General features: G+C 30.5%; 1 protein-coding gene and 1 long non-coding RNA gene across 3 annotated transcripts in view; one reads left to right on the top strand and one right to left on the bottom strand.

The window, feature by feature from the left end:
• LOC125067006 (lysine-specific demethylase 3A-like) overlaps nt 1–20,938 on the bottom strand; it is a 133,195-nt gene that overhangs the window by 47,746 nt on the left and 64,511 nt on the right. The gene's annotated exons all lie outside the window — the stretch shown is intronic.
• The window catches only part of LOC125067007, a 59,363-nt gene that overhangs the window by 5,976 nt on the left and 32,449 nt on the right, over nt 1–20,938 (top strand). The gene's annotated exons all lie outside the window — the stretch shown is intronic.

The raw sequence follows: 20,938 nt of genomic DNA, 5'->3' as shown, positions 1-20,938 counted from the left end.
GTAAACCGGCATAGTAATTTGTAGTTAATTAAAGATAAATATTTTTATCGAAGTATCTATATACTTACACTTTACACAATTACTGATCCGTTGTTATTCAAAATACACACATTGAACAAATCCGAGATAGGACAGATTTAATTTATTATATATAATAATAACGTGTCATATAAGTTATTAAATTTCATTTAAATATTCAACATAATAATATAGTTTCTTATTTACGAAACATCTTATTATAAGACTTATACATCTTTTATAGCATAAGAACCTATGTTATAAAAAAAAATAAGCAGTCTTTATCTTATTATACGTTGAGAAACTAATAAAATAACAATATTTAGTGTCTGGGGAATATGGCTTTATTGAAATGCTATTCGTCAATTCTTAAATAATGTATAATTTAAAAATTGTTTGCAATTTAATGTTTCTATGATATAGGTTTATCTATGCGGATAGGACATTAGTAACTATGGAATGTAATAAGATCAAGGTGGAAGAAATCCTCACATCGTAAGAACATAATTCTAGGTGTGTTGAATTTAAATTATTTGCGTCAATCGGATATTATCATTCAATTCAGTCTGAGTCAAGTGCTCAACTTCATATTAAAATTGCAAATCTTCTGAAAAAAGTATTATAGCGTTGATAAATATTAAATAATTATGTAACTGGTTGCTTTTTACATAGATAACGGGCCAGTTTCATTAACAATATATGATAATGTTGGCACTTAACACTGAACACATACATATGAACGTAAATAACACAAAATTTCCCATGAACTTGAATGGTGTATTAAAAAATCTCTACATGTATCACAGGACCAATAAAGGTCGTTGCTAACCCACGCAAGCTCTATTCCCATGGCCGTCGGAAACAATAACAGATTTGCGAGTCTCGAGCGCATAAAGTGGAGAACAATCGGTCGAGTGGAAACCAGAGAGCGATATAAATCAAAGTAAGCATTGCGTGCACCGGCCGGCCATAGATCCTCGAGTTTCGTTTCTACACGCCTTCCCGTCGCGCCGCTTATAATTACCGAGTACTTTCGCCAACCAACCGCTTGACGCCATCTTGCTATTTATACTGCAAAATGGCGGCGCTTACAGCACGTGTTCCTTGTAGTTATTTAAAGAAATTGAAGTCGATGCATAGGAACTTAAAATAAGTGAGTAAACTTTGACAAAGCATTCAAATAAGTTGATTATTAGTTGTGAACAAGGTCTCGCTGAATTTACATTGAATCGGAAGCCGTTAACTTGCGATGTAACTGATCGGCAATGAAGGTCACCTTGGCCAACCGACCGTAGTATTTATCTTTATATCAGACCGACATACATTAATAGCTAATCATTTTGTTAACTTTTGGTAATACATTTATTTTGAATAATAAACTACACTTTTTATCGATTTACATATAAAATATAGTTCTGTTAAAAATAATTAATTACAAACTGATAGTGATATAGGTACGGTATTAAAAAATAACAAAACTTAATCTTAAAATGCTTATTCAATATTGTCTGTCTTAAGGAATATCAGGAAAAACTTTGATAAAATAGTTAATTCAATTTGTATTATGATCTTCCGTCTATCTTGTGTAACTAGTGATAACAAAATCTTATGACAATAATTGTACGCACATAAAATTAAACTTATCAATGGCAAGTAGGTCAAAATAAGTAATTATAAAACAGTTGAAGTGTTTGTTTCCTTCAAATATTTTTGTTATACATAATTATTTGTTATGACGCACTGGAAAGTAAGTTATACGACGATAAATATACAATAGTCAACGTCTCTTCGGTTTCCTGCTGTTGTGTAGGCAATTCGGTACAGGAAACCAAATTCAAATACAATTTCTATGCAGAACTTGCAAAGGCGATCGTTTAGTATTCAGAGAGTTTTGCGGGCCAATGGCGGGTGACTATCAGCGCCGTCCAGCGCCTCTTACATATGTATGAGCAAGTACTTGAACACAACACACGTTATTTAGCCGTGACACACATCCACACCAAAGATTCAATTAATTTTCTCTTACCACATATTCGTATAATTATATTTAGCTTACTACATTTTTTATTAAATTTATAAATTAAAAAAGTTAAAATCAAGTTTTAATTACTGAATTGATTTATATTACAATAGAATAAAAAAGGTAATAAGAAGTAATGTTCTCAGAATTATTATGATATCATTGTCATTTTCTTGAAGAACAATGTGAATTGTGGATAGTTTGATGTGAGTTCTTAATGTGTTTACACAAATGATACCTCATATAAAAATATTAAATTATATATGAGGTAGTTAGAAAACAAAAATAGGTAAGTTTTATAATAAATTGAATTTAACGTTATTCTTCGAACAAGCTGCTCTGAAAAACAGTAAACACTACATCGAAAGTGTCGTTTTCACGCCTTTACCTCTTAACACATGTTGCCTAATGATCGCAAATTGCCATGTCATACTTGTTATAAAAACGATAAGGGTAAATACAGTTTAATATTAACGTTGTTGGCATATTTGAAGGAAATAATTGAATTACTCGTAGCAAAACCTTACGTTAGTAAGATAGCGGTAACAAATGCTGCAAGATGCGATCGACCAAATGGACTCAACAAAAAACGCAAATGCGAATTGCAATGCACAATAGAAAGAAACGAGAATGAAGCATGCGGAGTGGTGGTGCGCGACGTGGGAAAGCGAATGGCGGCATTGGCGGCCATCTTGGAGTGGGTTCGTTCGGAAAACATCACGTGTCCACGCGTCCGCCTGGTAACAGAGTACAAATGCTAAACGGAGCGGAACAATTCATGCGCGCCACGTGCTTTTTTTGTTTGTGCAACATTCCTCTCACTCGCATGCTATTGATTGGCGCACACCCTTTTAACTAAAGATAAATTAGTGTTACTCTATAATTATACTTTCATTTTTATTTTACACCGTATTGTTTTACTTGATGGTAGGTCTTTGTGTACGCACGTCTGAGTAGGTACCCCATACCACCCACTAATACAAAACACACACGGAACACAGTCATACTTAGTATTATTGGGTTCATATTCAATGGGTGAGCCAGTGTAACTACAGGCACAAGGGAAATAACATCTTAGTTCGCAACATTAGTGGCTCATTGGTGATATAATCAATGGTTAAAATTTCTTACTACCTATTTTATATAAAAATATATGTATCCTATACGCATCCAACTAGTATGTTTACATTAATCGAGAGTTTTAAAAGTTAGAAAATTAGTAGACCCAACATAGTGAAAAATATATAGGTATATTTTCATTATTTGTTTTAAAGAAAAAACCAAAGTTAGCTCTTTAAGTTAATATATGATTATTAAATCAAAAGGAAAGATGCTTTTATATCGCAAATATAAATATATTTTTAAGCTGATTTTAGAATATACATAGATCAAATATTAGTAATTATGAATTTGTCGCGTGTGAAATTTAGTTTCTGCTGGCACATAAATGTTTTTCGTGACAATCGTTTCCTCGGCGACCCATCACGCCATGCGTGACTCAGTATTATACTGCTTTGTTATTATTATTACGTTAAAGCGCTGTTGCCAGCTCTACCATAAATCCACATTTTTTTGTGTCTTACTTAGTCCTGTTTTCTTTATGTTCACATACCTGCTTTCGTTTACATTCAACACAAAATTATCTTTTCGGGTTTGTGGAATTGTATAAAAATGTTTTTTGTCTTAGACCAACAAAATTTAATCTGAGGAAGTTTCCTGGTGGTGTTTTTTTTTAAATCAACAAGATTACAAGAAAATTGTGTAATAATGATTATTCATACAGAATAAAGATGCACTGAATTTGTTCGACAAAACAACAAAAACAAATAATTTAGAGACATAAATATACATACATATAGTGATGTCCTATGTATTTAATAAGATAAGTATGTATGTCGTATGTACACGACATATTTATAATATAAAATGAACAAGTGCTTTGCCAAATTAATAATGAGTTTTAATATCTTAATTAATATTTTATCTGCTACTTTATATTCCGACTCCAATAGCGTTTGTCATTTGAATGGTATCAAAATAAAAACAAGTCACCGACGAGCACTCGTTGTGGTCCGCTCAATTTGTGAAATTTGATGTAAAAAATATGCAAAAAATTTAGGCAGGTAGGTAATAAAAAAATAACGGAAAACGAATCTTGAGAGACGGAAATAGATAGATTTAATCGTGACTTGTAAGAGGGAGATAGTTGTAAGCGCCATCTTGCTTGCATCGCAACTCTTTAGTCACGCGCGGTGGCGCAGCGTTTCTATTTTTTGCGCGCTCTCGTTTGACCTCGTTGGTTTATCGTTATCAAACGACTCTAATAATAAATGGATTTCGCTTGTCGTGGATCGGAGGCGAGCGGCGCAAGCTTCGCAATAACATAGATAACCTTCAAGCGGGGATCATCTAATTTATTTGCCTGTAATACATTAATGACGGTGCTGCAATTGATTACACAGTAATGATTAATGAAATCGCAGTCACGTTTATGACTTAATTTAAAAAAAAAAACTCTTTTATCGTTAGAATATTATAGCTTACCAGTTAAATATAAGTTACTTCAAGACATCTTACGAATATAATACTACGATTATATATATACGTATGACTGAAGACATGAGATGACAACAAAAACACACAGTAAATAATTATGATTAAATATTTGTTCTCTTTGCGTATTGATTTTTAACCTACAATTATGGCTATTTACATATAATACTTTTAAATTTAAATCATAGACTTCATTAAAACAGAAGCTTCAATAAAATTCCTTTTCTTATCCCTTTAACACTGACTCCAAACTATCTGGTCTAATGTAGCTCATTAATCGCAAAACTCGAAGTCAATTAACAAGCCAATAGTTTTGAACTCATGACAGCTGTAAATGAACACAATTGGCTACAAACAACTGCATTAATACAGTACCATTTAACCGTTATATTATCCTATAAATTTATTTACGAAATTGTCTTAGTATCTCGATTCATATTAACTATTCCAGTTTTTTTCTCCGCAAATTATATCTGGAACGTAAATGTATACAATAAATGATTAATTACATGTGAAGTGTTCTTTTGCATAACTATTTAAATTAAATTTCCAAAGCCGTTTGGAACGATATCATGAAACTATCTATTAGACAAGTCAAGGTCAACGCTAACACGAGCCGACAAAAACAAACGCCTGTGATCACGTTTAATCGGTCGTGACTTATTGTTAGTTGTTCTTTGTTGGTACAATTCAAAATTATACAAAACAACGTAAGTTATCGCGTTTGTGTTTCAATATCTAATCGCTTATTGTGTAAGTAATTAACTTATCTTAGACACGATAGATTGTTTGTTGGAACTTTTATTAATAAATTATAACTAGAAACGTCTATGAGATAGACTTTATGACTGTTTGTATTATAAATGTGTTACTTTGATCGTTATCATAAAATAAAAAAAATATATAGTTATATAAAATAAACATAATTATATAATTTTTTGGATGACTACTACTAAGTATAGGACGCATACAGGATTTCTAAAACTTGTAAGTTATAACAAACTCAGTCATTTTGAAAACAAAACTTGAAGCAATGAATAAGAAGGCACTATAAATTAACTCGGGTAATGTAATACAAAGTTTATTCGCAGCCAGACAGCAATTACGACGGGAACTTTAAGCGGTATTCACGAACACCAAAGAGGAGGCGAGGCGCACAGTACTCCCTATTTCGGCTCCCATCTCTCACGCCTTCTAAAGGTTCAAGCTCGCAGCGGGTGGTAAAATTGACAAAGTTTCACCACCCTCGGTTCTATCCGATTATTTCGACATCTTTAGAGCTGCTTAACTTTCTTTAACTGATTAAACTAAAGATTTTTTTAGAACTTAAGCGAGTAAACTGATTTTCATTAAACTTCTTTTCAGTAATATAAAATATATGAAAGTATTAACATTTATATAGCTTACTTTTAACATAGTATTGTGTAGATTCCTCAAATATGTTTGTTATATTGTTGTAAGCTAAAGGACTTCTCCTTTAACTCTCTTGGAACTCCAAATAAACCTATTATACTATAATGAGGAAGCCTTCGTGGAGGAAAGTTTGAAGTCGGTTACTTGCACTAAATTCTGGAGCTCAAAACTTTAGCAGAAACTTAGCACCTTCAAAACTGTAATATCTGAGAACTGATAATCTAGATAAAACTTTGCCTGTATGAAAGTTTAGTACCTACTCATTATATTTTAAATTATTTTACTTTAAATCGCTCAATCTTGCTAAACTTTTTGTTTTCAAGCAAAATGTTTACATAAAATAAACAATGAAGAAAGTTCACAAGTTATTTTTGTTCTAAATTATGACAAAATGCTATTTAAAAACCAACAATGCTATAAAAACCAACAAACAAGTCTGAAGTATCGATGTAAAGTATGATGCGAGTTTTATAACAAAGTAAAAAAACTTCGGTACATTCGTATAAAATTAACTCGCTTTCCATGTTTCTTTACTTTAAATATTTATTTTGTACAGTATTACAATTTACAGTAGAGAAGTTGTCATGTGCTTAAACATATAAATTAATATTATTTAGTTTAAGGCAATCTATTGCTTAACTTCGTAAGTTGAGCCACCCTAATCTAGTAAGTTACTTTAATAGTTATACGTAGGAGTAAAGTAAGCTGATTGGAAACGCTTCGTCACAAAACCAATTAATAATAGTAGTAGTCATATAGACTGATCGATAAATAACTTTTGGTAATTGAATCTGTGTTTTATTGAAGTCAAGAAATGAAAATATGTCAAGATAATGGTATCATTATTATTATGATATACAAATAATAGACGCTAACATCAAAGACCTGATTCAAATCAAAACTTGAAAAAAAAATTTATTATATTAGTGAATAATTCAAGTATCGACTCTTTGTTATTTATAACCTATTCTACATATGTTCTGAGTTATAAATTTCAGGGTAAAACAATAACTGTAAATTAACCTCAAAACTCATTAAAAGCCAGCGAGGGAGTTGAGGAGCGTTGGCATGTTAAATGGTGTTGTACGCATCGAACTTTAATTGGTCTCGTTGCATAGGTATGACTACTGCAGAGTCGATTGGCATCCATATGTAATTAAAAAAACGATAGCATTCCAAGTAAATCTATAGTGAAGGGTAGTGTTGAAAAAAGAAATAATTTTCAAATAACAATAACTTTTAAAACGTCTCTTGATCTCAAGTTGAGAAAAAAAAAACATTTTAGTTAAATCTATTTTGGAATTTTAAGTCATAACATTTCACCAAACTGCACTAGTAAAGGTCAATCTGAACGATTGCTAAGAAGGGAAACCATCAATCAACATTTAGTTGATACAGCCACTTGGAACACGATTACTGCAAATTGACGTTGGCGCGTTTCCAATTCTATTAAAATAACTGCCACAGACACTCTCCTGAAATGACTAAGAATAGAAATAGCGTAATTTTTAATGACTGTTATTTCTTTCGTTTCGTGTTAAAAAGTTAGTTATATCGACAGAAGATTCATTTTATCCTTTTAAATTTAACAACATTAACGAACTTTGTATTCATTCTATTTATTAAGTGCTATAATTTATTCATCTTACTACGAATTTACACTTTAAACTTTTTATAAGCTAATATAAACATTAACATTAAACAGTCATAAATTTTGTTGCCCTTGAGATAGCGACGTACACATTATCTTGATTGGACCGAAGCCAAATTATTTGTATAGGCACTTTGATTTCCTTATTAAAAAATTGTGACTTTATAATTGGTTGTGTTATGCATTTAAATTAAAAGAAAAAAATAAATCATTTGATATAATTAATTACAAGAAAACTTGGTTTTCAATATCGAAACAAATATAAAGAAAAAAATTATATATGTAGAATACTTAATATCAGCGAAAACCTCTTCAAATAAATTAATATGGAATTTTAGTGCAATTTAAACTTTGTTTCCTCGACGACGTAATGTAGTTAGTTAATCGTTTTATGACTTCAATACAATGTATAAGCGAATTGCTCAACTCATTGTTTTTAATAAAAAATATGACAAATGGCATCCATTACAGTTGTCACGTCTGGCGCTCCGCCACGGTCGACAGCCTCGCCTTGACCAAGTTTGACGTGCGAGATGTCCGGTTCGTCCGCGATTCTGCATCGTGTACGCATGTGAATTGCCAAATTACAAGCGAACTATTATGATTATTGTAAACCTAAGCTAGGAAATAACGCTAAAATGTATCCATAAACGAAACAAACTTTCAAAATTGAAATAGCATTAATCAATTTAGAATTATCGCTATACATACTTATATATTATATAAACATAAACAAGTATAGAAAGTTCATTGAAATGAAAATATTAGCGATATTGTTTAGTTAGACGATGTGTTTTAATGGAAAAGAAAAAGTTTTTATTATATTCTTCTTTTTCATGGTAATGGAAATTCTGATCCGCGTCAATCGCGAGAGCTTATAAATAATAAGTCCGATTGAACGACATCACATCTGTTCCCATTCTCACATTTAAGATGCCTTCTTGTGGAGACATAATATGCTACTTTTTTTAAATTATTTTTATTTCTGAATAAAAGGAAAGTGAAGGTGGTGCATTGCAGTGCAGTGCATGCTATTATCACCTTCTTATATGTGGTGTGTATGGAGTAATTCGTTTAATACCCTTAGATTATATAACAAGATGGTAGTGCACGGACCGTTAAAATGAAGCAACAAAATCAAGAGTGAATACCGGTAGTGCGAGACGACGCGTCTTTTTAATAATACAGCGATATATTTTTTAAATTAATTACGAATTATTATTATTTACCTATTAACAAATTGTTAATATGTACCTACAAACATTAGCGACAATTTCCATTCGATTTTGTTATTTCACTTTGAGTATCTTTACACTCTATCCGCTTTTCTTTTTTTTTTTTATTTGAATTAATACTGAGCATACGTTGTCATAACTAATTTAATTGAATCCTATGATTTCAATGAAAAATTAAATTACTTCGGTTTGAAACCTAATTCGTCATCAAAGTTTTCAACCCGTGATGGTCACGGCAACAATTCAATTCTCAAGGGAGCCAAGTACATAGCCAATATCATACAGCCACAGATGCGTGTTCAAGTGCAGAAGATCTCTTTTCCCTTTACTTGTAATTACATGTGAAGGATTTTTTTAATGTCGGGCTATTACTGAGAATTCCTTAACGGAAAAATCTCTTTATTTTTATAGACCATATGTCAGATTTGATCCATAAATATTTCAGTACGAATATAAGAAAACCAGATTACACTTTTATTTTAAATAGGTATGTGAAAATAAGTATCAATTCATAATATGTTTAGTACCCTAAAGTATTTTCTATGATATTTTATCGGTGACCTAATTTATAAAGTAATAAGTATGTATATAAATGATAAGTAACGTCTACAATGATAAACTTCGTCTGATAAGACTGTAATCATTTATATCGCAAAAAATCGATGTTAGGAAATATTTTGTGCAGTTAAATATGTTTGCAGATAAGTACCTAAGACTAATCGAAATTTGCATTTATAAATAATATGTTATTTTAATTATGTTATTATTATATATAAAAATGTTAATACTCATTTCTATGTTTAAAAAAACGGATATAAGCGAAGTGGCTGCGGAGGCTCTCTGTAAAGCCTTTTGTATTAAATAATTTATAAAGAAAATTGCAAAACAATATCTTATATAATATTTCCACCGATTCTATTTTCCCCTCTTGTACATTACATTAAAAATATTGTTTTACTTTAAAAATAATCAATTTAAAACGTATTTAATATGTTTCTATACATACCAATTAAGTATATTTTTTAAGATGTAACCATTTCCTTATTTTTTGTCGATTACCGCAAGTTAAATTTAATTAAGTTTAGTGCAAATAATATTATAAGAGACACATTAATTTTATCATTTCACCGAAAAACATCCTGGTTTGTATTTATTCCACTTTATTTACCTCGTTATTGGCACCGCTTAGCGTTAAAACTGCTATAATTATTATAAATAGAACATTACAGGCATGCTTGCTATGGTATGCTATGCTATGCTATGGGCTGCTTATGTTATATTATTACAGGCATTATTGATGAATTATATTAAATGGTACAATACGAAACATACAAAACGAGTACCTCATTCATTTGATAGACTAAAACAAGACGAGAGAAAGTCAACATTCTTAGAACAAGCTTAGTATCATAAATACACAGATTATACGCAGTCACGTAAAGTTGGCACAGATAATAGCGCAAACAGTAATCAGGTCAGCGACTTCGCATTACGTATAAAACGAGCCTCATGGGAAATTAATTCTCAACGCGCAACTTGTACCGTGGATGTGGATGACCTCGCTGTAAATACCAGGGTGTGCTACCTACTACAAATCACAAAGATCGAGTGTGTAATGAACGCAATTATAGATTTAAATGTGAACTTTACAAAGTAATGATTTTGTGTGTACCAGGAATAAGGTACAGTGCATCGCACCGATTTTTTTTATATCGCATTCGTCGTAAATGTATATACAAATGTTTGCATAACACAAGTATCACACATAAAAGTATTCTTTATTATATAAATTTTATATTTTAAAGTGCATATTGGAAAAATGAAATTCAAAGCATGTCAGACAGTGCAAATCTCACAACAAATAGGAAATGTAATACACCTGTGCAAAGTGGAACTCAAAAGCAAACCAACAGAGCTTCATAGCAACGTTCTCTAGGGAAAGTGCGGAACCGTTTCGAAATACATATTGCACAAGACTGCAATGCAGTAATAAGCTTATCAGTGATTTATGCTCTGTGAGGTGAAGGTCACTTTAATAAAATGCTACTCGTACCATTGAAAATACCTTACATTGTGTTCTTCATTTTAAACATGCTAAGTTTTAAATTTCGTTTCGCGTGTAAGTAAGGTAAGTGCGTACCTAATATACGAAGGCGTTATTAACGAAAATTAATCTGCTCTATTTATTATATTTATAACATGAGTTTTGTTTATATAATATGTATATAATAATATACATATTATTTCGTCACTTAATTTATTATTCAGCGTATATTAATGTTTATGTATAAAAAAATAGTATCGAGTTTAAAGTAATAATTTCATAAAAGTATTACTAACTATAGGGCGTTATGTTTGAATTGAAGACATTTTAATTATATTTTAAAAATCGAACGTATTTACTTTTCCTTAAAATAGCTTTAGTTCGCGCACCCTTGATCAATAAAGAAAATACATGTTTCAACTGTTACCTTTACATAGTTTTTCGTAGTTAACCATACCTGCAAAAGAAAAATCATAATATTATGTTTCAGTTTATGTTTCTAAGCAATGACTAGTCACATAGTGTCTGTAGTAATTCACCGATTCAAATTAAATATAATTATCTGCTTCGATATTAGTAAAAATATTTTTTATATAAGTATGTCTAATTCAGATGGTTAATTTTATACTATAATAATGCTCATTAATTCAAGAATTCTTGTTTACAGAATTAACACATATACTTAGTGCATAATAGCAGTTGCAAAATATTAATAAACTTTGAAACCTACAGAGAGTAGAGATAATGAAATAAATTGATACTCGTAGCGGTTATCGCATAGGTTATTATACGAGGTTACAGGTTATCGTGTTCGACATTAAGTTTTAATGAACGTAAGCCAAATATACGTTTAATAAGATATTCTATAAGTAAGCCTGTTTGTGTATGCTATAGTTTGAGAAATATTTATCAAAATATTCAAGACCGGAAAAAGGTTAAGACTTACACAAAATAAAAATGCTTGTTCACATTATTTATCGTATCAGCATTTTACTTATTGCTCGAACACATCAATTTTAACAATTCAAAATATTTGTTTTTATATTTGCGTCATTTAAGACTAAAGAATAAGTCAGGTTTTTAATTACACAATGGCTGACGTAAGAATAACGACATACATTATTTTATGTAACAATAATAATGTAAATCATCTTATAAATTAACAAACACATGTTCACCATGTCATCTTACGTATATTTTTACTCTTTGAAAAATAGAAAGTAACATAACATTACTGATAAATAATTTATCGAATTTATCTATAAGTGCACTACTATCTGCTTTATCTTTTATCGTGTACTTACGTGATAAGTCTTTTTCGAGATATCGTGCTAATAATACGTATTTAGTATACTATTTGTTATTTGTACGTATAATCATAATATACATATATAATAATGAAAAATTAAATGATTTGCAATTAAATTATATTTATGCTTCAAGGACTTTTATACAGCACCTATATCATCGAAATTACCCCTCAAAGAGTAAAAAAGTAGTCGTTGTGGTTCAAATGATTGAGCAGTTAATTTCACATTTATAATATTAGTGAAATTATTGTGAGTTAGTAATATACACTGAATGTGAACGTCTCATTTCTGTTATATTTCTATCAGCAAACTAATACGTTTACAGTAACACAACACGCGCCACGTCGCTTTGATAATGATACTATTGAGGTCACTGCGATAAATAAATCCATCCTTATTACACGTGAGATGTTATGGAAATGTCAACGTACCCTCTTACAATTGATTTTGCTGATCGCCCACAGCAATCCAAGATATAATTTTACTAGAAGTAATTTTGTTTATTTTGAACATAATTCGCATACATTATTCATCTTCATTAAATGTTAAATTATTTTTAAAAAAAAAACGCTATACGAAGATTCTTTGTGGCAATTTAAAAATTTCCACGCGAATTTATAAGAACATGTTATAGCGCATGAGAATAATTTATGCAGATTTAACATAATTGTCCGATTTTAAAAATACTGTTATGAGAAATATACTTTTAACTGGAAATTTAATATATTATTATCATTATAACTAAAATAATATTTTATAAGATAAAATAATATTAAGTCCTTAATTAAAATGTTGATGAGATTAACGACAGGACATCACAAAAAACATTATTGACTCTTGTGAATAATATAACATTGCCTAAATTGAAATTACATTTTGACTTTAGCAATGTTACGAAAATTCGATCACATGAGCTGGACATGTAATTAATTACTGAACGATGGCGGGGGGTGGAGTGAGCCGAAGGGAGTCGCTGACTGCCTATCATTAACTGTCGCTCGATTGAAGCGCTTTTTAATATTTAAATTGGCGAAAGTTTTAACCCAATGTATAGTTACACGGTGTAACGTACGCTATAAAACCTTAGTCAAAAAATTTGACAGTCGATATGTTAGTTAATTTACGTAACATTAAGCGCTGTAAGCGCATGTTATTTTAAAGTAATGTAATTTATGTATAGCCCGCGACTGAATCCCAAGTGGGCAACACTTGGGCTTCAGTCGATCAAAATTCTTCATGAATTTTGTATACAACCCTTTATCTCCCAAAAATTTACTTCCTCAACTAGTAAAAAAAGCCCATGTCCCGGTCCTTTGGCTATAAGCTTCCTTCACATTTATAATATTAGTACATATAATATTAAAACGATAGTATCAACACAATTTGAAAAGGTCAAACTTCTTGTTTTAGAATATAAGAACATAAAAGGAAAGTAACCGGTTCAAATAATAATATCAGTCAGTCTAACAGTTCAAATAAAAAATCCTTTTAAAAGAGGTCACATGGCGAGTCAAAAGTAACAGAGTTATCTTTCAACGGCTCTTTAGTAAAAGTCGGTCACGCGACACCGCTGACGATATAAAAACAAGCTATATTAACATTCCTAAGGGATGTCGCACACAATATAAACTTGTATTTGTAAGTATGGCATGACTTGAAATGTCAATTTCAGTCATACCTGCATAATAAAATCACATTAATGAAAATTGAATAATACGTTCATTATGTTCCGTGCGACCTCTCAAATATAAAATAATTTTCTTACACAAATGAAATACGGTTTCTATACATTTCATTTATTTCTACAATAAACATAAAAAAGAAAAAAACCTATAATATCTAATAATAACCCGTATAACTATTTCTGTTTATAAAGAATTAACATATTTATTACTTATTACAAAACACGATAAAACCTTGTGAACGATAAACCGGTTTCGTCACGAGTAATTAATTCTAATAATTGTAAAAAAACACGTAATAATGAAAGGAAAATATAGATCCCCTTTAAAAAATAAGACTTAGACTTAGACTTTTTAGACTTTTTTAGACTTTATAAAATTCTACAAAATAATTCGGAAATGTTACTGTTTCTCGTAATAATGGTTTGAATTTTATCTTATATGGGTATCCTATTCTGACTTATTTAACCATATGAACTGAATATTAAAGTACGTTTGATGAATTTCTAGCACATTTGAACACTTTTTCTGCAGGTATTGCTTGAAAAGAGCCGTGCTGTGAAATTGATCTGTCTATTACTTATTAAATAAGAACAGAAGCAATGTGCCACTTTGTGTAATTGAGTTTATAAAAACCAGAAAACCAAACTCGTTCATTATCACTAAAAACATTCAAAATATGATATATATGTACGTATATTATGACAATTTATAAAATATGTACCTATTTTTGCGTTATAGTCAAACGCGTTATGGAAATGATAGAAAGTCAAATAAATTTATGTTTGAATAACATTTAATAAAGAAATAAGTTAAAAAAAATCTGTATCTATCAATGAATACTTAGTTCTTTTGAAATAAAAATTTGGATACATTAATAAAATAATATCAATTATTAAACATAAAATTTTATGTTACTTAGTTAATATGATCGATGATCAAGCTAGTTACCGACCGGAAATATAATAACGACGAATAGAGATTAATCACCAGTTTTAATTAAAATGAACGGTATTAAGAATGCTAAATGATATTAATAGCATCAGACATTGATAACATTTAATAGATCTAGTTACTGTGAATGACACATGAAATACTCGTACCTAAAACGAATGACCTTTTATTTAAGACAAGACATGATAAGATATTAAAACTATTCAGTCGATAAAAATAACACATAACATTTAAATATATTTAATTAAAAAAGTACAGGATTATCCTATTACAAGAATCAACCGAAGAAAGAGCATTAAAAGTTTAACTTGTTTTTAGGAGTTTGCAGAAGGAGTTACGGATAATATCTAACGAAAATGCGGCAAACAAGAATATATTCTTATTCCATTTCGATTTCGTTCGACTATCTAAAGTAAAATAACTTTACTGTGTTATAGAAGTAGACAAACACTTTGGGATTTTAATTTTATTATATGATGCTTCATTAATAATTCGAAGGTTGTTTTATTTATTCTGTAATAAAATGCCTCATGCATAAAATACAATTCAATTAAAAACATTTTTTGTATATCCTTCAATCAAGGTCAATACGACATTAAATAAAAATACAACTGGACTGAATGCCATTATATCTTATTAAGCTCATATAATAAACGTTTATACATATGTTAAAAAAGTATTGAAATGATGCAATTATTTTGATAAATATTATAAGTGTTTCATCCATTAAATAAAGTGCAAGACGCTGTAGTGCAATTGGTCACGAACTTACAATCATGCATTACGTCAAAATCCCACGCCCCATTGCTCCAAGCCCCATTACTGTTCTCTATAAATTAAAAGGAAGTTATATAACAGTCTCGGTCATGCTATTTCTACGATTTCATCATACAATAAAAGACTAGGATAACCTTATCAAACAGAATCTGTTTCCCCCTCTTGTACGTTGGGAATTGTTTACATTTTTTTTACAAAACAAAAAGCAGGTACGCATACAGATCATGTTTGGGAGGTAAAATGCCCTTTACAAAAGAACTAAGGGCATTTTTTGCAACAAAAAATTTATGTTCTACGCTCGAAATGCTTTGTGAGCCGTAATTATAAGAAAGAATAACTTTGGGGATCTCTTTTGTTGGCAAGAGGGGAGTTTTTCTAAGCGGGTAACGACCGCGGCAGGTGGTACATAAGTATGCTGATAAATAAATACCGACAAAAAGTGCAACAAAAACTGGTTAAGACGAGGCGAGGCCCGCCAATGTCAACTAAAGGTCGAACGAACGTCTACCTATTACAGCCGACATTTACGCACGTCCACTTTTATAGTCATAAAGAATAATATTATTGAGTAATTAAATAATGAGCGTTACAATACATGTTTATTCATTAGATATGTTAAAAATAAAACATAATTTATTAATTGCCTTATTTCACTCCTGACAAATGCATAGAAACAGTGATAAAAACAGTTTATAAATATAAACATTTTGAAATTAATTCCAGCCGCGAAACAATAATAATAAGTATAACTGGAAAGATATTGTACATCGCTATCATGTTCATAAATCCAATTTAACGCTACGTATGCGGGGAACACGTATTCTACTTGCAGCAGAGTTTAAAGGCCCCATCTTTGTATTCATCCGGTCGAGTCCATTAATATAATGAAGCTACAGCGCCAGCACATCACGTTTCTAGCCGTGAGCCACGTCCGCATGTGCCACAAAAGGAATGTTCACTATTATTATTACAGCTAAAAAAAGAGCTGACACTATATTTTTTTTCTTAATATCCAGGTAGCGCAACAAACCATCGAGCGGGGAAACCGGTCTAGCGTAAAAAATGCTCTTTGTAAAGGCAAAGACATAAATCATGCGGACTCACGATCACGACCGGTTCATCGCGGTATCGAGTTCGCACGGCTAATGAGACTTCAATCAAGGTCGACTTGCACGTCGGTAAATAACAAACCGCTTTATAAACATTTCTTACTCATCAACAATTTGCTATTTGCATTCCGCTTTATATCTCTGATTTAACTATGTATTATTTTCTTTTCTTTAGCGAAGAAATACATCTAATAATGCCTTGAAACATTGGGCACATAGTACCACGCATAGACGGAATTTGCATATTTGGCACACTATCATTTATATAGTCTGACATGTATGAATACAAGGAAAAAATCTGTATTATTTATTATTACCGTCGTATTTATGTGGAAATTTGTTTCGAATAGACTTAAATAACTATTTAAAGAATTAGCTAATCCGTTCAGTCTAAAAACTACAAAGAAGGTCATTAACACTTTTCAAGTCTGGAACGTTACGAGGGTAATAATAAAGGCAGCGATGAGAGCAGCTATTGTGCGAGGCTGAAAAACAAACATTTCTCATTAAGCGAGTAGCGCGAACCGAGCATTGTTCACCGAGAGGACATAACGGACCGTGTCGGATTTACGTCAAAGCGTCTCGACTGACAACCTCTGGAATGTCAAGCGATAGGTACCTATGCTGTATAGCCTAACTGCCAACAATACACAAAGTCACATCCTTGTGTACATAAACTTTATCCCGCTCACTTCTTTTAAAATAATAGATAAATTCTAACGTGGTAGTTGTATTTAGATACATAGATATTATGTGCACCCAATTATCTAATTAAAATAAATTAAAAAAGGCGAAATATCGTGACAACATTAAAATAATTTTCATTAGAGTGATTGGTTCAATAATTTATCTTCGAACGAATGAAACGGAACGTAAACGAATGGAATGGTTCTATAAGTTCAACGACCGACGGACCTCGGACCAATTCGCGACATGAGATTGAATAATAAGTTGATTGCGAGCACGACCCAAGGCCGGCAGCCATTACTGAGCGCACCGCCGCCATTTTGCACAACGCACCCACCATTTTTGATATTAACATTTACTCTATGACTATGACCTATTTTATTCTATAACATGGGCTCATTTATTTATCTAACACAGCTTGTCGGCTTAATTAATAATATAATTTAAATAAAAGAAGTATAACATATAGACACGTACATTCGAAATGAAAAATACCTACATGACTAAATTCTAGTTTGAATTTGCATGTTTATTGCGTTAGTCGAGGCCAGAATGCGATATTTACATTTATTAGAAATGTTAGAACAGGAATGAATAATAATATTGCAGTCAACGCTCTTTAGACTAAAAGATGTCTCACATTATTTTAATGTTTTAACTAAATAAATTATTTATTTCACTGTCATCTGAAATCCTAAGTTTATGCACAAAAATTAAATTAATTTGTAGGTTAAATGCTTATGAAATTTAATGTTATGGTAAAACTCTGACACCGATTTCGTATAGGCGTATGTTTATGTGAAAAAAGAAACAGTGTTAAAATAACGATAAAATCGTACGTACCCATACGTATCTATTTATAATTAGTGTTTGAAATGCAGCGCAACCATAAGTTTGAAATGAAATACTCAATTCAGACAATTAAGCACGACTCGTATGAGAGCATTTAAATTATTATTATTAAAGTCATATTACGTAAGATCGTTGTCATTACGGAAATAAAAGCATGTTTCATAATTATGATGTGATCGCAATTGTAGCAATTAAAATAAATGTTGAACGGATGTTCATTCTTTGCTTCGTAGCGCTTTTAAGATATATCAATCACACATTGAGCTTAATTAAATAGATAATATTAATTTCAATCGCCAAATAATGTGTTTATGTCAATTACAACTTACTATAATAATATTTTGTTATAATAATTAATGAAAAAAGTGTGAATGAGTTGATAATTTGAACAAAACGCCAAATCTTATATAGAAAAGGAGTCATCAGCAACGATACCACACTCGTTGCCTGGAATATTTACGTCCTTTTATTCAGGGTCAGACCCTCGACAGCTGAGTTATGAATCATTTGATGAATGAGAAATAATGAAAGAGACAGAATTTATGTACAAGCTCCGGTCTCCGTAGCAGGTGGCCTATAGTCTCAACTCATAGTGATTAATGGATCACATACCTACGTAAATGTAAATTGGATCTTCAATTTATTTTAATATATTATGTATGAATAAGGATAAAATAAGTCGTCGTATGGATCTTGGTAAATGACATAAACGAATATACACAATATTTGTAAACGATATATGAACTAGAATTAACTACATATTAAAAATTATATTTGCCTCAGCCTCATTTTCAATAAAAAAATTAAAGTTAAATTTCTAAAAGTAAGTTATGTAACGAGAACTTAATAACATTTTAATTCGATAAATTATTATTTATTAGTAAATAGATACTCTTTTTTTAGACAAACTATTAAAAATACATAATTTATAAATTATTATCGCCATATAAATTTGTACCGAGTTTTGGCCTTGAAATAGAGCGAGTATTTGGCAATGTTATATATTAATAATATTTAACACTACAATTATTAACTGCTTATTAAGAGACATTAATAATCCATGCCATGTTCATTTAATTAAACGTTGATTAATTGTTTTATATTATAATTTCCATTGTATATATTTTTTCGACAAGGACAAACTGATTATAGTATTGCGTGTTAATAGCATTCAAGAGTTCTTATTTATTACTCAATGTCTCGCAAAAATCTCGAAGCCTAAATACCGAGGCTATTGTCCTTTTAACGACACATATTTTTTATTTAAGTAGGATTCAGTATTTTATTACATAAAACTAGGTGTTTACTGAGTTTCCGTCTTCGTTGAATTATAAAAAAAAAACTAGATTGACTTTATTTTAAATATAATACGAAAATAAGTATGGTATAAAATAAAATAAATTTAATAGCTATGTGAGAAATTACATTGTGTTAGAAGAATCATATCCTCATATGAATAGAGATAGAGATGAGTGGAAGGAAAAAATGTACAGTGCTATGATAAGTTACTTATTATATAATATTCTAAGTGTGTAAATAAACGTGTAATCATAAAAAATCTTGAAAATAAATTGCTTTTCAACGTCATATTCAAGGCCATAAATACTTATTTCTATACGTTTCATACTTTAATCTGTTGTAATTTATAATTCTTCATTTATCTGTTTTAAATTTTTGTCTGATTATAAAAGTAAAAAGTATGCATGCATGTATGTATATATAAATACTTTCGGAAAATTTAAGCGCAAATCCGGTAGCAATTTTTAATATATTTTTAATCGCTTTGTTATTCGAATAAATATGTTCTGAAATACATTTTAAGGTTAACTACTATTGGAAATAAGAACATTAACTTTATTTATAAAATTAAATAATTTAACAATAAATTTATTTATAAATTCATTGCAATATTTATTAAACCTTATGATATTGGACTCTGTTCTGTTTATTAGTTGTGTTGCTAAGTATTGTTTAATCATGTCAACATTACAGTAATATATTCGTCGGTGCAGTCATCATAAATGTCATTCAACGCTACAATCAATTCAATGCGTCCGCGCAGCGTGCTTGCGTAACCGGCGCCATCTTGCCCAACGATATCGCGTATTCTTGACTGATCACAAAAATATAATTATTCACATTCGATACAGGTCAATGAAACGATAATGTCTGCTTAAAATATTTATTAACAATGCTGATGTATAATAGATATTGGGTGAAAGTAATAAATATCCAAATAAGAACACGCTATCCATAAATAATTCACCTCAATAACTGATATAGAAAACTATATCTTAATTTAAATAAGCTCAGTTTGACAGAATCTTACTTCATTCTGTATAATAAATTAAGTTAATAGAATAAAATAACGATCTCGACTGGCAATATCATAAAAACAGAACAAGTTCCAAGGAAAGGGTTGTGATAAATTCTTCTGAGAAACTTATAAGATTCGACGGTAAAATTCCCTTTAAGGGGATCATGAATCTTGCCGTTTAGGGCGATTAGAAAGAGATGAATGTATGTGAGATTATCCAGATACGCCTGCATGCCTCACCCTACGAGAAAGGAGCGAGTTCTTGGACCGGTTTCCGTTGGACATGTGCTACGGCCTAAGGACAAATAAAAGTCAT

The sequence above is a fragment of the Vanessa atalanta genome, chromosome 10 (genome assembly GCF_905147765.1).
Source record: "Vanessa atalanta chromosome 10, ilVanAtal1.2, whole genome shotgun sequence".
In the NCBI taxonomy this organism is placed as follows: domain Eukaryota; kingdom Metazoa; phylum Arthropoda; class Insecta; order Lepidoptera; family Nymphalidae; genus Vanessa; species Vanessa atalanta.
The sequence above is the reverse complement of the archived record's forward strand: the minus strand, read 5'-3'. Positions and strand labels throughout refer to the sequence as shown.